This window comes from Neofelis nebulosa, chromosome 7, assembly GCF_028018385.1.
Source record: "Neofelis nebulosa isolate mNeoNeb1 chromosome 7, mNeoNeb1.pri, whole genome shotgun sequence".
Lineage (NCBI taxonomy): Eukaryota > Metazoa > Chordata > Mammalia > Carnivora > Felidae > Neofelis > Neofelis nebulosa.
In genome coordinates, this window is record NC_080788.1 from 48,959,337 (window position 1) to 48,978,570 (window position 19,234).

At 37.6% G+C, this 19,234-nt stretch overlaps 1 pseudogene; it reads left to right on the top strand.

The window, feature by feature from the left end:
- Window positions 1-1,779: 1,779 nt before the first annotated feature.
- Window positions 1,780-2,392, top strand: LOC131517912 (small ribosomal subunit protein eS21-like; annotated as a pseudogene).
- Window positions 2,393-19,234: the final 16,842 nt, after the last annotated feature.

Sequence of the window (19,234 nt, forward strand, 5' to 3'; positions counted from 1 at the left end):
AGGTTGAAGCGTTACATATTGGGTAACCCTACACTAGTTATAGACAACAAGTTAGAGACAACATTCCCCCAAGTTGAAAGTATCACTTCCTGGTCACAGTCAGAATTGAAAATGGGTCCCCCGACCAGACAAAATTATGAGGCTTTCATAACCCCAGCCTTAGCTAAGCAATGGCCATAAGTAAGCATTATTATTTAATCATATGCAAGTTGTTTTCATTCTGACAGTTATGATGGACCTGAAGAATATTACCCCCTGTACTCACACCTATAATATCATCTTAGGTGATGTCCCTGGAGGTTCAAAATCCAGTATACTTCACTCTAGAAATAGAAAATCTTGTGCATTTGACTCATATGTGGAATTTAAGAAACAAAAAGATGAACATATGGGAAGAGGGGGAGAGAAGAGAGGGAAACAAACTATAAGAGATTCTTAATGATAGAGAACAAACTGATAGTTTATGGACACAGGTGGGTGGGAGATGGGCTAGATGGGTGATGGGTACTAAGGAGGGCACTTGGGTGCCTGCCTGGCTCAGTTGGTTGAGCGTCCAACTTCAGCTCAGGCAGGTCATGACCTCGCAGTTCATTGGTTGGAGTCCTGCACCCTGCTCTCTGCTGTCAGCATGGAGCCTGCTTCAGATCCTCTCTCTCCCTCTCTCTCAGCTCCTTCCCTATTTGCATGCTCACTTGCATTCTGTCAAAAATAAATAAAAATTAGAAAAAAAATTTCTTTAAAGAAGAACACTTGTTGTGAGGCACCTGGGTGCCTCAGTTGGTTAAGCATCTGACTCTTGGTTTCAAGAGGTCATGATCCCACGGTTTCATGAGTTCAAACCCCATATCAGGCTCTGTACTAGGAGCATGGAGCCTGCTTGGGATTCTCTCCCTCCCTCTCTCTCTGCCCCTCTGCCACTCACACTATCTCTGTCTCTCAAAAGAAATAAACTTAAAAAAAAAAAGAATGGTGCTTGTTGTGATGAGCACTGGGTGTTGTATGTAAGTGATGAATCACTGAACTGTACTTCTGAAAACAGTATTGCACTGTATATTAACTAACTAGACTATAAATTGAAAAAAAAAATTTTAATGAAAATGAAAACACAACCCAAAGAATGGGAGAAAATATTTACAAATCATGTATCTAACAAAGGCCTAGTATCCAAAATATGTAAAGAACATTTACCACTCAACAGCAAAAAGACAGATAACCCAATTAAGGAATGGGCCAAGGACTTGAATGGACGTTTCTTCAAAGAAGACAAATGGTCAACCAGGACAAAAAGAGACGTTCAGCATCATTAGTCATCAGCAAATGCAAATCAAAACCACTCACTAGGATGGCTATAATAAAAAAGATGGACCATAATAAGTATTGGCAAGGATATGAAAAATTGGAACCCTCATACCCTGTTGGTAGAATGTAAAATGGTGTAGCCACCTTAGAAAACAGTTTGGCTAAACATAGAGTTACCATATGACCCAGTATTTTCATTCCTAGATGTATACTGAAGAGAATTGAAAACTCATGTCCACAGAAGAATTTGTATACAAATGTTCAGAGTAGCAGTAATCATAATAGCTAAAAAGTGGAAACAACCCAATTCCTCATCAACTGACGAACAGATACACAAATGTGATATATCTACACAATAGAATATTACTAGGCTATAAAAATAAATGAATTACTGATACACACAACAGATGAACATTAGAAATACTAGGCTAAGTTAAAGAAGCCAGAACCAAAAGCTGTGTATCACTCCCTTTACAAGAAATGTCCAGAAGAGGCAAATTCATAGAAACAGAAATTGGGGTAGTGGTTTACAGGGAGAGAAGAATGGTAAGTATATGCCAGTGAGTATGAGGTTTCTTTTTGGGGGGATGAAATGTTCTAAAATTGGATCATGGTGATGACTGCACAATTCTAGGAATATAAATCCTAGAGAAGTATACACTTTAAAAGGGTGAATTTGCTGTGGCAGCAGGCACATCCTTGACTTTATAGAACAATGCTGTTGAGTTGATGGGCCTGTACATGGGGTCGAAAATGCTCTGCCAAAAACCTCATCATTGGTGCCAAGGACCACACAACCACTCACATGGTGGCAGAAGTTGACAGGGTGACAGGTTCAACAGCCAGTTTAAAACCTATGCTATCTGTGGGGCCATTGGCAGGATGGGGGAGTCAGATGACTCTATCCTCCTACCAGGCAAGGCCCACAGCATCGTTTCAAAGAACTTCTAACTGGAGAGGATCACAGATGTGGAATATCTATCATAAACAAATAGCAAGGAAATAAAAAAGTAAGTAGCACAAATCAAAATAAGATAAGTGTGAATTTTATGGCATCTGAATTATATCTCAATCAAGCTGTTATTTTTCAAATGTCCGGTACACAGTAGGTATTTAATAAATATTGTTGATTTCATTCCCATCAGGCTAAATTCAGATAACAGAGCTGAGGCTATTTCCAGCCCAGGGTTTAACAACTTTTGTCCCCTTCCGCAGCATCAGGTGGGAGTGCCTGAGGGCTTCCAGTGAAGGAAATTGGAAATAGCTGTCCAGGTTGTTGGGCTGGGAGGAGGAGCTGGTAAAGAAAAGGGAATCCAAAATTAGGAAACAGATGCAGATTCTCTCAACAGAGGCCATTCTAGTCAATAAAGTAAGGGAAAAGGTGGAAAATAGAACTTGAGACAAGAGACCAGAGGTTTGGGATCTGAAGGCAACTTAATTCAATGAACAGCTTCTTATATCCCCCTCCCTGAGTTTCATTTGTCTGCCCACTTGATTTCTCATAGAGCAAGGACAGGGATCCCACTGCTTATACTCAAGTTGATTCAGTCATTTTACTGCTAGGAAACTGTATCTTTTCCTGTTTCATTGAGATGTAGTTGACATATAACTATTCCTTTTAGGTGTATGACATGATGGTTTGATATATGTATATATTGTGAAATGATCACCACAATAAGTTTAGTTAACATCTATGACTTCATATAGTTAGAATTTTTTTTTCTTGTGATGAGAACTTTCAAGGTCTGCTCTCTTGGCAACTTCCAAAAGTATAATGTGTTAACTATAGTCTCAAAAATGTATATTACATCCCCAGAACTTATTTATCTTATGTTTTAATTAAATAATTATATTACTAGGCATGGAAATAAAGAACAACAAATGAGATTTGAATTTCTACAATGTTGGGTCCCCTATCCTGAGTATAAGTGAAAAACACAGTGGCAATTTATTGTGCTATATTAGCAATACAGGTAACACAATCTGTTTATAGGTAAACAGATATAATTGGACTGCTTAAGTCTTCATTCAATGCAATCTTTTATGCAGATAAAGAATATTATATATTTATTAATTTAATTAATACCATTAAACAAATCCTTGTGGGAATAGAACTAAAACATATTCAGAACCGAATGTTTACTGGGCACTGTGTATTAAGCACTGTCACAAATGTGATCCAGAGATAAAGCCTAAGAGAGAGCCTTCGAATCTTATGACTGGATAACAGTGGCCTTTGAAAAGCAGTTTCATTAGAGAGGTGAACCAGAATTGGAAGGATTATAGTGAGTGTGTAGTGAAAAAGTAAAAGTAAAGGTGTGGACTCCTTCTCCAAGTCTAGCAGTAAAAGGAAGAACAGATGAGATAGCTTGAGGAAGAGGCAAGGCAAAAAAATTATAGTAACTCATTTCTCTGATTATTTAATATGGGCCCAATGTAGATAGTTTGGAAGAACAGAGAAAGTATAGAGAAGTATACAGGAGTATAACATTGTATATACATTTCTGTATACAGAAAATAAAAATGATTTATGATCTTTACATAAAAATAAACAAACTACAAAGCTACATTTTCTGTGTCAATTCCTATCAAAGAAACTTGAATAATGAATTATTTAAAAGCTGGTATACAATTTAGATTTCTAACTAATCAAAGTATATTTCTATTAAAGTTAAAGAAAGGGGCACTTGGGTGGCTCAGTCATTTGAGTATCCAACCTTGGCTCAGGTCATGATCTCACAGGTTCCTGAGTTGGAGCCCTTACTGCTGTCAGCGCAGAGCCCACTTTGGATCTTCTGTCTCCCTTTCTCTGCCTTTCCCCCCGCTTGTGTGCTCTGCATCAAAAATGAATAAATATTAGGGACACCTGGGTGGCTCGGTCGGTTGAGTGTCTAACTGAACTTCAGCTCAGGTCATGATCTTGTGGTCCATGGGTTCATGACCCATGTCAGGCTCTGTGCTGACAGCTCAGAGCCTGAAGCCTGCTTCGGATTCTGTGTCTCCCTCTCTCTCTGCCCCTCCCCCGCTTGCACTCTGTCTTTGTCTCTCTCTCTCTCTCTTTCTCTCAAAAATAAATAAATATTAAAAAAATGTTAATACAAAAATGAATAAACATTAAAAAAATAAAGACAGAAGTAAAGGACAAAAAGTGACTTTTCTTTTATGGCAGATGTTTAATTTGAAGGAAACGTATGGAAGTAACTGAAGCCACTTGGTACTACTTAGACATTATTTTGCTTGTTGACAACAATAAACTTTTGTTGACAGAAGTAGATCTAATCACAAGAAAAAAAGTTCCTAACTATGTGTGGTGGTAGATGTTAACTAGACTTACTGTGGTGATTTTTTTTGCAGTGTATACATATGTTGAATCATTATGTTGTACACCTGAAACTAACAATGTTATATGCCAATTATTTCTCAATTTTAAAAATAATAAAAATTAAAAAATGTGAAGGAGCAAACCAAAAAAAAATGCATTTCATTCCCATATAACAATCCATTCCATTCCCATATAATAATCAAAATTATGGACTTCATTTACATTTTAGGTTCTCCTCCCCACATTTGGCTCAGATCTGCTGCACCCATGGCAGCCTGCAGGCAGAGAAGCCACAAGTCAGGAAAGGGAGTATGAATTATTTCTTCTCTCCCTTCCATTGCCCTTCTACTGCTCCTCCCACAGCGTTATAGCTCTCCAAGGCTGACATGCAGAGAGCAAGGAGAGGAAAGCAGGGCAGAAAAATTCTCACTTAACTGATGCTGATGCTGGCTGCCGCTGGCTCCTTTTAGACTTGGAAGACTTGTCAGTCTGGTTTTTTTCTCTCCTGGAAGGTGTTTGGGTTTCTTGCAAACCCTGTCACCACCACTGCGGGGATCTCAAATCCATTTCTATTCCAGCTAGTCATTTGTGACTTCTTCCATACCCTGAGGTATCCACTTTGGGCCTTCTGTTCCTGAGGTTTCCACTTGGACAGGAACTGAGACCACTCAGGTTGACTTTTGTCACGTTATCCACCTAGACCTGATCTCTGGGAACCATGAAAACTCTTGCACCGTGACAGACTCTAAAATGGCAGCTACTTCCCAAACTACAGCCATTGACCGCTTCCTCTAAGCTCTCAGTCCTTTATTTAAATTTTTCAGGAATAATTCTGACACCGGTCTTGTGTCTCCCAAACTGTGCGAGACACATATTAAGCTCTTTAGGTGGTTTCCCTAAGTTCCTCTCTCTTGCCTTCAGCTGAAGGGGAAGCACCTGTACCTTCACACTCTTCCCACCATGTATGGTATCATCATACTTATAAATTTATATAAAATTATATGTGCATATATTTACATTTTTAAATAAAAAATAAATATGACAAGGTCATAAGAAAGAGTCAAGCACAGTGCCAGGAAGATAGTAAGCATGAATGAAGGTTAGCTATTATTGCTAAATATTAGTTTTTCTGAAAGGTCATTTATATGATTGTTAAGAAATGGAGAATAAAAGAGTCATCTTTAGAAGACCTGGCTAGCTACACACCAGGAAACCAATTCCCTTTATTAAAATAAAATTAAAAATATTAAGGACTATGCCTTCTGACTTATATTTTTACAACAAAGGTGGTGTAACATGTTAAGAGAGATCAATCCATCTGCAGAGGCAAAGAAGGTTTTACCAAAACATGAACCACTAAGAAAGAAAAACTAGACATACGTGGCACAGCATGCTGAAAATGGTTAGGATTTAAAAGAAATTAAAAAAAAAAAGCAGGATGGTACAGTTAATAGAGCAATTTTGGTGCCATCTGAATATTTTTTTTATAAACAAGGTGGAATATAAATGAAATAAATTATAATAGCTCTAATTTTTCCTTGCAGATCACATAATGAACATGACAGAAGCAATTGGTGGGGGATAAAAATGGCTGAAGTGATCAGATTGCCATGTTCTTATTATATGGGGCATCCAGACCTAGCCAGAGATATTCATGCACTCAGTATCCATGCCTTCATTAAAAAAATATGCACCTACTACGTATGAGGTGTTCTCCTTAGAGCCTGTGATCGATATAAACAACTATGACACAGTAATTGGCCTTAAGGCATGTACGGTCTAGTTGCAAAAGATAAACAAAGCATGCTGTCTTTCAATTTAGAAATTTTGTGTAAAACTAAACTAGCTAGGTAGAGTGTTAAGTATTTATCATTAGAAGAAACATTTGCTGTTACCATCAAATTCTATGTATTTTCAAATTCTAGGTGCTTATTTTCAAGTTTGTAGGTGTTGAGTAGTAGATAAAAGATGCATATGGTAAAAAGAATGATTCAAATGATACAAAAGAGTATTGGTTTTAAAATATCATGTTTATATGCATTTCTTACATACCATGATATAAGAAATGCCCTAATTTTCAAAGATACTAGTTTTTACTTCTTTAGCCTATTGTTTCATTTCCTTCTCTAATTTACTTCAATCCCCATGGCATGCAATATGCAGAACTTGATCGGTTATATTTCAGGGCAGCCTAACACTTGGCCACATGTCATTCCCTGTTCTCTTTACAGAAATTCTGCAGTGTTTTCTCTAAATTTTTTTTTCCTATGACATAATCTATCTTCTTTTTTCTGTTGTTGTTCTCTCCATTTCTTTCTTTCTTTTTTTAAATCTCTAATCACATAAAGCAATAGAGATCTAAAACTCCTTATTTCAGCGTCTTCTAATCGCTACTGAATTCTTCCCAGACCCATGATTTAACATCTGTGTTCAATATTCTAATCTACCAAAGAAGACTGGGGCTCAGTTTAACTTGCTTCTTTCAACCTGGAAGAGCAAGAAAAAAAAAAAGGCAGAATAACTGAACTCATCAGCTTCCTCATTTGAGATCTCCATTATATAGCTTCATTACTTTGACATGAATTCCCTAGACATCAGACTCACCCATACTCAAGTTTAAGGGCAAAAGCATCCCAAGGACAAATATAAATTACTTTTGGATTACTCAACTTCTGCTTCTTCTGATACAGACAATTTAGTTGACATTATTTTTTACTCAGTGAAAAGTGATACCTTTGGCTAGCAATTAGCTTTTTATATAACTTTTGCAATATTGTATCCCAAAGAGAGTAACTCTTTTAAATGTTATATTTAAAATAACTTTAAAATTGGGTTATAATGAGGGATTCTTGAAAAATTCCCAGCTAATTTTAATGCCCTAGCTTTAAATAATGCTGAAGCACAATGGCTTCTTCTTGAAAATTTGACAACCAAAATGGTACTAATTAAAGCAATGTGTGCAGTTTTCTTAGGGCTCTAAAACAAAATAGAATTTGAAACTCAGTAACAAACTAGAATGACTGTCAGAAAATTAGCTAATTAAAAGATTTTAAAAGTATCACATATGTAATGCAGTAGAGAATAGGTAGTTCTACCTATGCAATTATGTGAATGCAATTTATGTGATTCTTTTAAAAAGATAATACCTGAATGCATTTGGCAGTGCTGACAGTTGTATAAGCTTGACCCTCAGGTATAACTGAGGCCCTGAATCGAGGATGGGACAGGAGGAAAAACAGAGCCAGTCATAGAGTTGGGTTATGGGGCAGCAAGCTAATGTTCAAATGACAAATTCACCATGGACTCAGACTGGCATCGAAATTTGGTCCATTCCAGTTGGAAAGGGTACAGAGAGTAGAAAATAACGAAGTCAGGGGAGGCAGTGGTTTTGGATTTCAGGAGCAGAAGTCTAACAAAGCCTTGGATTTATGGAGCACAGGATTCAGCTGCTCAAGAGCAGGCTGTTAGGATCCCTTTCACATGGATTTGGTTCAGTGTTCCTGATCCAAGGGGGAGCTTGAATTCTGAAGAGTTAACTGAGGCAGAAATCCAGTCAAATGGCCTGGAATAACACAGAGCGATGAACAGAGGCTGTAGTTTGGGGGCATATAAGAAGCCAGGGTTCTCCCTAGGCACACAAAACCCAGGCTTAAAGCAGTGAGATTAATCCCACACTCCAATGGCTCTGGTTTGAGTCTGATAAAATATTGCCTCTTACGTACTATGATCAAAGCAATGGCTGCATGGAGTCAGGAAGGTGGTGAGGCTAAATGTCAGACTGAGGATATCTGTGCCTTAAAAAGAGCATGACCAGTGAAGGCAAAAACCAGTAAGGGCCTCATCCTCAAAAAAGTTATTCATGATACAGAAGCAAAAGAATCCTAAAAAGGAATGGTTTGTACTTGGATACATTCAAAAGAAGGTGCTACTTAACTGATACATCCAGTGAGGACACAAAAGTGGTACCTCCTGAAGGATACTTAATGAACTAATTTTTTCAACCCAAAATGTTAACAGAGCTAATAATCATAGATACATTTACTGAGCACCTCTATTGGGCCAAGCATTCTAGAAGGCTCCCAAAAACCTACAAGGCAGTTAGACTATTATCACTATTTTACAGACAGGGAAACTAAGAATCAGAGAGATACAGTAAATGATCCCCAGCTACTCAGCTTACAACTGAGTCTAGTTCCAGTAAAGCAGTTGAGAAGAAATAGGCTTATATTATAGTCAGTTAACTTAAGCAAAAACAAACAACAACCACAAAAACCCAAAAAACAAAAACCAGATTAGACATATAGTCAAGCTTACTTTAATGTATTTATACACATACAAAAAAGTGATAATGAAATACAAGCTTTACTACTCTGATGTTCTAATGCTTACTGGTCCTTTCTCATTCAGATATTAGTGAAATGTTTACATGTCTACTGTTCTCAGGCTCTGCCTGGGTTTTCTTTTTTTCTTTTTCTTTTTTTGCCTGGGTTTTCTTAGTGCCTGCCTTTTTACTCCACCAGTTGGTCTACAGATACATTACCCCAGTTTCTATGCTAATCCTAAGTGAAATGGAACTTCTGTGTAAAATCTGTTGGTATTTAAATTCCAACTTAAGTTTCCTACATGACTTCAGATAACACCCAAACATTACTATGGAGCCTCCTCCCAGCCACTCTCAAGCAATTGACATCAACTAACACCTGATGACAGGACAAGCTAAGGAATGAGGTTAATATTGTTAGCAAGGATAATAAAAATTTATTTCATTTGTATCTTTTATGGATAATAAACATTTTAAAGAAAATGACCACAGACTCTTTAAAATTATAAAGTAGATGCTATGGAGGCCAAGCTACATCTATTCACCAAGAAGTTTCATTATAAAGGAACATTTATAATTAACACATAATATTAAGTAGAGATCAATTTCCAGAGATAAAAATAGTATAGTTGTAATATGTAAATATGTGCATCACATAAAGAAGGAGGCAGTACTAACATTTCACTGATTTCCAAGCAAAATAATGTCAGATGTGTCAAATCAGAAGTCTAAATTGAGCATCTGAAGGGAGAATGAAGGCCAGGGTTAGGGATGGGAGGGGAATGTTCCCTGATGCAGGGAAGGGAAGAAAAAAAAAAGTAGTGGCATTCACAGTAATTGGAGTAAAGAAGCAGACTTTCATCAAGGTAGGGCAGATTCGAGGTCCTAGAAAATGCTGGTGGCAATTAAACATCTTTTTGTCAGTCCATCCCACCAGCTCCCATCTCCTACCTCCAAATTTACTAGCAGACTGTGCTCCACTTACGTGACCTTAATGATGGCTCCAAACAAGGAGAAGAGATGCAAGCCAGTTATGATGGTTTAGCCAACCATATAGCTAGAGGAGCAGTGTCCACACAAGACCACCCTCACTTATGACGCCAACTACATATCTGGGCAGTTCCCCAAACCACCCTCAGTTTTGATCATTTGCTAGAAGGACTCAGAACTAAAACTAAAAACTGCTACAGCCACAGTTGTGGGCTATTACAGGGATTAAAATTGGCCAAGAGAAAAGATACATAGAGCCGAGTCCAGGAGGGGGCCAAATGAGGAGCTTCGTGTTCTCTCAACATGGAGTCATGGACAGAGTTAACTCCTTCTAGCCACAATGTGTGAAGATATGCACAGCCAGCAGAGGAAGCTCACCCCATCTTTGATATTTAGAGTTTTATTGGAATCCCATTACATACCACCTATGTGGCTGAACTGTAGTCTCCATTGGAGGTTGGGCTGATATCTTTAGTCTCCAAGCCCTTCTGGAGGCAAAACTGACACTGAGTGACCCAAAGCCCCCATCATAAATCACATTTTTAGACTGATACTGCATCGGGCAAATCCCCCAGGCAAAAATATTCCTATCAGCAAGACATTCCAGGGGCCTAGAGATCACCTCCTCTTAGTTTGGGGTAAAGGGAGACCTCCCTTTGGGTAAGGTTAATTCTTTACTACATACCGGGCCAATCAAATTCTTCGTCAGGAATTTCCTTTTTGGAGATAGAGGAAAAGGAACTGTCTTAGGATCCCCAGAAGCAGAGCTTGAGACAAGATTCTTTCGTGATTTGCTGAAGGAGTGTTCCCAGGAGAAAGCTATCAGGATGTGAGTGAAGCACTACAGGACAGGGGAAGATATTAAGTAGAAGAAATAGTTTCAGCTGAAGTCTAGTCATAGCCTAATTCCACCAGAAGCTCTTGGGCATGAATGATTGCACCTCAGAACTGACCTACCTTGAGAAGGCATTTTGTACCCTCATATCATGTCAGCCATTGGCTGTCGGCCACCAGTGGGGGTGGGGCATTATTTCTCAGGCATTTCTGGATGAAGCAGCAACTAGTGGCCCAAGGCAGTTCTCCAAAGTTTGGCGCAGCTGTAAGCCAGTATCAATCAGCCACACTGGCAACAGCTCAAAGATAGATGCACTGACATGGAAAAGGGGGAGGATGGGTGGGCCACCAATAACATTTATTATACTCCATGCTGGCACTTGCTCAGATCAGCTTGCCTGTCACAGTTAGTTCACTATACCCAGTCACAGCTTCTCCAGGATTCTGGTTAATCACAATTTGGGGGAAAAGTTACAAAAGAAGGGTCAATGGGATGGACTTCTGCCCCTTGCTGCTTTATTTGATCACAAGGCCAGATACTCATCATGTCCCTCCTCTACTTTTTATTCTTAAATATTCTACCCGTTGACAAGCATTTCCACTGGTCTAGGTTTGTGTGATGGAATAGCCCAGACCCTCAGTGGAAACAGCAGCAAGACCCTTCTGAAGCTCTGGTTGCTGTTTGTCAATTTATAGTTAGAATCAGGCAGGGAGTACCAAGAGATGCCACAAAGCATCTGAATTTCTTCTCTTTTATGTATCAATATACCTATTTAAATGATGAAGTTCAGATACCCCTGCCAGTGTGGTAATTACTTTCTTTGCTTACCAGCTGCTATTAAAGGGACAAGAAATGCAAAGTGACCAGAAAGCAGCTATAAAGTTTAGAGGTAATCTATGTTGCTTGGGACAAAGACCCCCACTGCAATAGAAATTCAGACCTCTCAATCCACATATCCTAAAGCTGCAAGGACAAGAAAACAAATTCTCCAAGTGGGTCATCAGGAGTAATGTTGACTGGGGATACTGAACTGATGTACTCTAACTGCTGGGGATATAGCACCATATAATATTCATCCCTTTGAGATGTATACACCATTCTGAAGAATAGTGCCCCTTTCTCACATGAGAATCATCTCTAATTCTAGCACCTCAGCAGAAGCTTTGAAAAAACCATTCCAATTGATAACAACACAAATGGAAAGATGTTCCATGCTCATGGAATGGAAAGATTAATATTGTTAAAATGTCCATATTACCCAAAGCAATCTATAGATTCAATGAAATCCCTATCAAAATACCAATAGCATTCTTCACAGAACTAGAACAAACAATCCTAAAATTTGTATGGAAGCACAAAAGCGCCCAATAGCCCAAGACATCTTGAGAAAGAAGAAAAAAGATAAAAGTTATCACAATTCCAGATTTCAAGATATAATACAAAGCTGTAGAAATCAAAATAATATTATACTAGCACAAAACAGACACATAAACCCATGGGACAGAATAGAAAGCCCAGAAATAAACCCACAATTACCTAATCAATTAATCTATAACAAAGGAGACAAGAAAATACAACGGGGAAAAGACAATTACATGCAACAGAATGAAATTGGACCACTTCCTAACCCCATACGTAAAAATAAACTCAAAACTGATTAAGGACCTCAATGTGAGACCCCAAACCATAAAAATCCTAGAAGAGAACACAGGTGGTAATTTCTCTGACATGGCTGTAGTGACATTTTTCTAGATATGTCCCCTAAGGCAAGGGAAACAAAAGCAAAAATTAACTATTAGAACTTCATCAAAATAAAAAGCTTTTGCACAGCAAAAATACATCAATAAATACATCAATAAAGCAAAAAGGCAATATATTGAATGGTAGAAGATATTTGCAAAAGAAATATTAACCAATAAGGGGTTAATATCTGAAATATATAAGAACTAAACTAAACTAAAATATATAATAACTTATACAACCCAAACGAAAAAACCCCAAACAATCCAATTAAAAAATGGGCAGAGGTTCTGACTGGACATTTTCCAAAGAAGACATGCAGATGGTCAATAGACGCATGAAAAATCCTCAACATTACTAATCATCAGGGAAATGCAAATCAATACCCCAATGAGATATCCCTTTACCCCTGTAAGAATGGCTAAGATAAAAAAACAAGAAATAACAAGTGTTGATGAGGATGTTGAGAAAAAAGGAAACTTCATACACTGTAGGTGGGAATGTAAATTGCAATATCCACTGTATAAAACTGTATAAAAAGTATGAAAGTTCTGTATAGAAAGTATGAAAGTAACTCAAAAATTAAAACTACAAATACTATATGATCCAGTAATTCCACTTCAGGGAATTGCCAAAGAAAACAAAAACACCAATTTGAAAAGATATACACATCCCTATGTTGACTGCAGCATTATTTACAATAGCCAAGATATGGAAGCAGCCTAAGTATCCAATGACAGAAGAATAGATAATGAAAATGTGCAATACATATATATACGTATGTATATACGTATATACGTACATACGTATATACATACGTATATATATATATGGCACATGGAGTATTACACAGCTATAAAAAGGATGAGATCATGCCATTTGAGACAATACGGATGGACTTAGAGGGTATTACGCTAAGTGAAAAAATCAGACTGAGAAATGTAAATACTATATGATTTCACTCATATGTGACATCTAAAAAAAATTAATAAACAAAAAGCAGAATCAGACCTATAAATACAGAGAACAAAATGATGGTGGCCAGAGGGGAGGGAGGTGGGGTGATGGACAAAATAGGTGAAAAGGAGTGGGAGATAACAGGCTTCCAGTTATGGAATGAATAAGTAAGTCACAGGGATAAAAGATATAGCATAACATAATATTTATGGTCAGTGGTATCGTGATAGCATTGCATGGCAACAGATGGTAGCCACATTTGTGGTGAGCATAGCATAATGTATAAATTTGTCAAATAACTATGCTGTATACCTGAAACTAATGCAACAACGTGTGTTAACTATACTCTAATTAAAAAACAAAGAAGGGGCACCTGGGTGCCTTAGTCGGGTAAGCGTCCAACTTCAGCTCATGTCATGATCTTGTGGTTCATGGGTTTGAGCCCTGCGTCGGGCTCTGTGCTGACAGCTCAGCGCCTGGAGCCTGCTTCAGATTCTGTGTCTCCCTGTCTCTCTGGCCCTTCCCTGCTTCACTGTCTCTCTCTAAAAAATAAACATTAAAAAAAAATTAAACAAACCCCCCAGCCATTCTACCAAATTATCAGGTTGATAGCTCCTAGTAAATCAGTCTGTGAACCATCAAAGAGTAAGTAGAGTTAGACTCTGTGGATAAGAAAAACACACCCATACCCAGAACCACAACAGTAAAAATGAATGTTTGTTCTTTCAAAGATGGACATTATCTCATGTAAGCAACTTGCCACGAAATGATGGCAAGGAAACCAAATGGTCTTCTCAATGGAGGGCAAATGCTCCTTTCAACTCTCCCGAGCAAAAAACAAACATTTTGGCCCTTTAGTTCAGTACCAAACTCCATGGTCATTGTCAAGGTCAATAGTACCCCTCTTCCCCTGCTCAGGTTGCAACATTTCTGACCAGGAGATCCTTCACATATGTGTTTAGAAAAGCGTCCTTATCTATAGTACAATCTGTATAAATGAAGAATTCTAAATTTATCCAAAGCATTGAGGTGCATTAAGACCAGTTCCTCACTTACCAGAGGCTTCTATTTCCACTTTAAAGTTAGCTTATCTTTTTTAATTTTTAAAATATATTTTTAAAGTTTATTTTTTGAGAGAGAGTGGGAGAGGGGCAGAGAGGGGGAGAGAAAATCCCAAGCAGGTCCCTCACTGACAGCACAGAGCCTAACGCGGGGCTCAAACTCACGAATCTTGAGATCATGACCTGAGCCAAAACCAAGAGTCGGACGCTTAACCAACGGAACCACCCAGGCTCCCTAAAGTTAGTTTTACCTTTGAATGCTATTTGTTGTATAAAATGGAAGGAAAATAAGAGTTACAGTCCTGTCTTCTTTACTAAACATTGCTTGTCTTGCCTAAAACAGCTAAATGTGCCTTTTCAATTATTTTAATCCAATAATTTAAATATCTTAAAGGAAAGTAGAATACACCTGAAAATAATGTAACATTATGTGTCAACTATACTCCAATTTAAAAAAGAAGTAGAGGGGGCACTTTTCTTAATTTTTTCATTTCTTATCCATTGGCATTCCAGCTTTCCAGTTTTAAAGATTCATGCCACATTTTGCTGTTTGTCTTTTAATTATGTGCCATCCCCTCTATTTTTTAAAGATTATCTCAAGTGGCGCCTGGGTGGCTCAGTTGTTTAAGCATCTGATGTCGGCTAGGGTCATGATCTCATGGCTAATGAGTTTGAGACCCACGTCAGGCTCTGTGCCAACAGCTCAGAGCCTGGAGCTCGCTTCATATTCTGTCTGTCTGTCTGTCTGTCTCTCTCTCTCTGCCCCTCCCCTGCTCACGGTCTCTCTATCTCTCAAAAATAAATAAACATTAAAAACAATTTAAAGATCACTTCAAAACCTGAGTTTATCACAAAGTTCCTTCTATAGTTAATTTTGTTTCCTTATGTGCAGGTTACCTCACTTTCCCAATGAAATAACTGAATAGTGATAATTTCATATACATAAGAATCTCGTATATTTTTTAAACCATATTTCTTTACAGATATCCTAGACCGAGTACCATAACTCATTTTTCTGTATTTAAAGTAAAATAAATTTCTGACTGGGACAATCCCATTTTCAGGTCCAAAGCCAGTGGAACCAGAAAGAACATGGCCTCCTCTTCAGAGATTCCAATCACAATTATCTTCAGCTCTTTGTTAGTGAGATTTAAATTCATAGTTGTATTTCCCATTACTGCATTATCTACCTTTTCAGAGAAGAATTTTTCCTCAGGGCTGGCATGTATCTTTAGAAATCTCTCTCTTCATTAGAGTCTATAAAAAAGTCCAAACTCAAGTTATTTTTGCCACTATCATTAATTTGATTTTGTTGTTTTCTTCACACTTTTCACATAACATCATTTCCATCCAGAAATCCTGTCCTCTTTAAAATTGCATAATATTTTCTGAAAAATGGATTCTTTGTTCCAAGAGTTTGAAACACTCTCTAATAAAAAAGACAAAATAAAATTTCAACCTGATCTACAAGCTCTGGAAGTTCAGAGATGGGACAAACTGGAAAGAGAAATGGCTTTGTAATTAAATCATGGATAGGTTGTAACCTATTCATGCATGAGATGGAATGAGGAAATGTATTTCAAGAAAACAAGAAGAACTGGAAAAACTCAAGATGTATTCAGAGGATGAGTGAACTAGTTTATTTGGAGGGTTTGGAGACTGAGACATAAGACTTATATCTGGAATAGAAATGTGGAGGATTTACATGCCAAGCTAAGAATTAGTGTCCTAAGAATTAGGATATTATTCTAAACAGAAGTTCTAGATGGTGTTTAGGAAGTGAACTGATGTTATCAAAACTATTTTGGGAATATGTGTGAAGGCATTAAGCAGAACTATTAGGAGAACTAATACCAGTAAAGAATTTTGAAGTAATTCAATCATGAAAGAATAAACACTCATATTGATGGTAGCAAAAATGGAAATAATGGATACACAGGAAACCCATTTAAAACACAGGGCTTGTTTGGCTGTTCCTGAAACATTAAATATACATTTATCATATGATCCAGCAATTCCACCCCTAGGTATATTCTCAAAAAAATTGAAAACAGGTATTCAAACAAAAACCTGTACACATGTGTTCATAGTAGCACTACTCATGATAACCAAAAACATGTAGCCAACTCAAGTGTTCAAATAATGAAAGAATAAATAAAATGTGGTATATTCATATGATGAAATCTTATTTGTCAAATAAAAGGAATGAAGTAATGATACATGCTACAACAAAGATGAACCTTGTAGGCATTATGAAGTAAGCCATATATGGGGGCCTGGGTGGCTCTGTCAGTTAAGCATCCAACTCTTGATTTCAGCTCAGGTCATGACCTCACTGTCTTTAGATGGAGTCCAGCTCTGTGCTGAGTGTGGAACCTGCTTGGGAGTCTCTCTCGCCCTCTCTTTCTCACCCTCCCCTACTCGTACACACACACTCTCTCTTGAAATAAGTAAATAAACTTAAAAAAAATTAGCTATACACAAAAGTACCAATATTGTATGATTCCATTTATTTGAAATATCCAGAATAGGCAAATCTATAGAGACAAAAAGTAAATTAATGGTTGCCAAGGACTGGGGAAAGGGGATGATGGGGACTGACTATTTAATGAGTACAGGGTTTCTTTTCATGATTTTGGAAATGTTCTGGAACTAGATAGTGATAATGACAACATACCACTGTAAACGCCACTGAACTGTATATTTTCAAATGGTCAAAATGGAAAATTTTATAATATGTGTATTTTACCGCACAGCACATACACACACACACACACACACACGCGCGCACACACACACACACACACACACACACACAAATCACAGGGCTTGCTAATTGACTGGAAATGTTAGGGAGAAAGGGTAAGCCATGATATTGTCATTTATAGTGTGGTTTATTGGTGGGGGCATCTGGGTGACTCAGTCAGTTGAGCTTCTGACTCTTGATTTCAGCTTAGGTCACGATCCCAGGGTCATGGGATTGAGATATGCCTCAGGCTCTGTGCCTGCTTAAGATAGATGATAGATAGATAGATAGATAGATAGATAGATAGATAGATAGATAGATAGATAAAGTATGTTTGGTTGGGTATTGATGCCACCATTAATTGAAAGATGAAAATTAATTAGGGAGCTTATTTAGGAGGAAACAATGTGGCAATCACCCCCTTATATGGCAGGGAGGTTATGGGTTCAACATTAGGTTTTCTTTCTGTTTTTTAAGGTATCATTGACACATAATGTTACATTAGTTTTGGGTGTACAACTTAGTGATTTGACAAGTTTAGACATTACTCTATGTTCACAAGTATACCTACCAACTGTCCCATTACATTATTATTATAATATCATTGACTGTGCTCCTTATGCTCTGCTTTTTATTCCTGTGACATATCTATTCTATAACTGGAGATTTGTATCTCCTACCCCTCTTTACCCATTTTGTTCATCCCTCACCCCGTCTCCTCTAGCAACCATCAGTTTGTTCTCTGTATTTACAGGTTTGAATCTGCTTTTTGTTTGCTTATTAACTTTTTAGATTCCATTTATGAGAAGAATCATATGGTATTTGTCTTTTTCAGTCTAATTTATTTCCCTTAGCATAGTATACTCTAAGTCCATCCATGTTGTCTCAAATGGCATGATCTCATCCTTTTTTTGGGTGTGTAATATTCCATTGTGTATATATACCACATTTTCCTTATTTATTTGCCTCTTGATGGACACTTAGGTTGCTTCCATGTCTTGGCTATTGTAAATAATGCTGCAATAAACATAGGAGTGCATTTATCTTTTCAAGTTAGTGTTTTCAATTTCTCTGGGTAAGTTAAGTACCCAATAGCAGAATTACTGGATCATATGGTATTCCTATTTTTAATTTTTGAGGAACCTCCATACTTTTTTCCACAGTGGATATACTAGTTAACATTCCTACCAACAGTGCACAAGTGTTCCTTTTTCTCCACATCCTCACCAACAATTTTTGTTTCTAACATTAGATTAGAATGACTCATTAACAAGGGAGTATAAAGATCCTGCCATTTGTGTCCAACATAGGAAAACTATGATGAGCCAAGCTTTTCTATGGGTTCCATCAAGGCTGTCATTAGAGCCTGCATAACAGCTCAACTTCTCCATCTGCCTAATCCTGCCTCTTTGATCACAATGGTACTCCCTAATATCATCCTGCACCCTAAACTCCAATCCACTGTGCTTCCCAGAAAATCCAATCTGCAATAATTGGTGCCAGGAGAAGTCTCAGAAAACAGTTAAGAAGGGGATTTAGAGCTAGTTCATTCACTACCAGCTTGGTGAAGAAGATGTCATCACTGATAGTAAATGAAGTAACAACAGCCTCTGGCTGCAGGGAGCCATCCAATTGTTCAAATTTCCGCTAGTAGTGAGCTGGAATGGCATAGTAGTGAAAAGAAATACCCTAGCTGATTTGATGTATCAGACATTTGAAAAATACAGATACAGTAGTAACTACAAGAACAATGGAATTCCATAGATAATGCCAAATTGGATTGATGCTCTAGAAAAAGATAAAAGGCTAAGAGAATTAATAGGCAATTGGAAATAGTCAGATGGAAAACCTGGGGGCCCTTTAGCAACATGTAAAATGGCTATCTGTAGCAGGGAGGCAGAGAAAACTTAGGATCAGACCCAACACTTAATTGTCAGAGTAGGTACTTTCCAAAAAAGTTCAA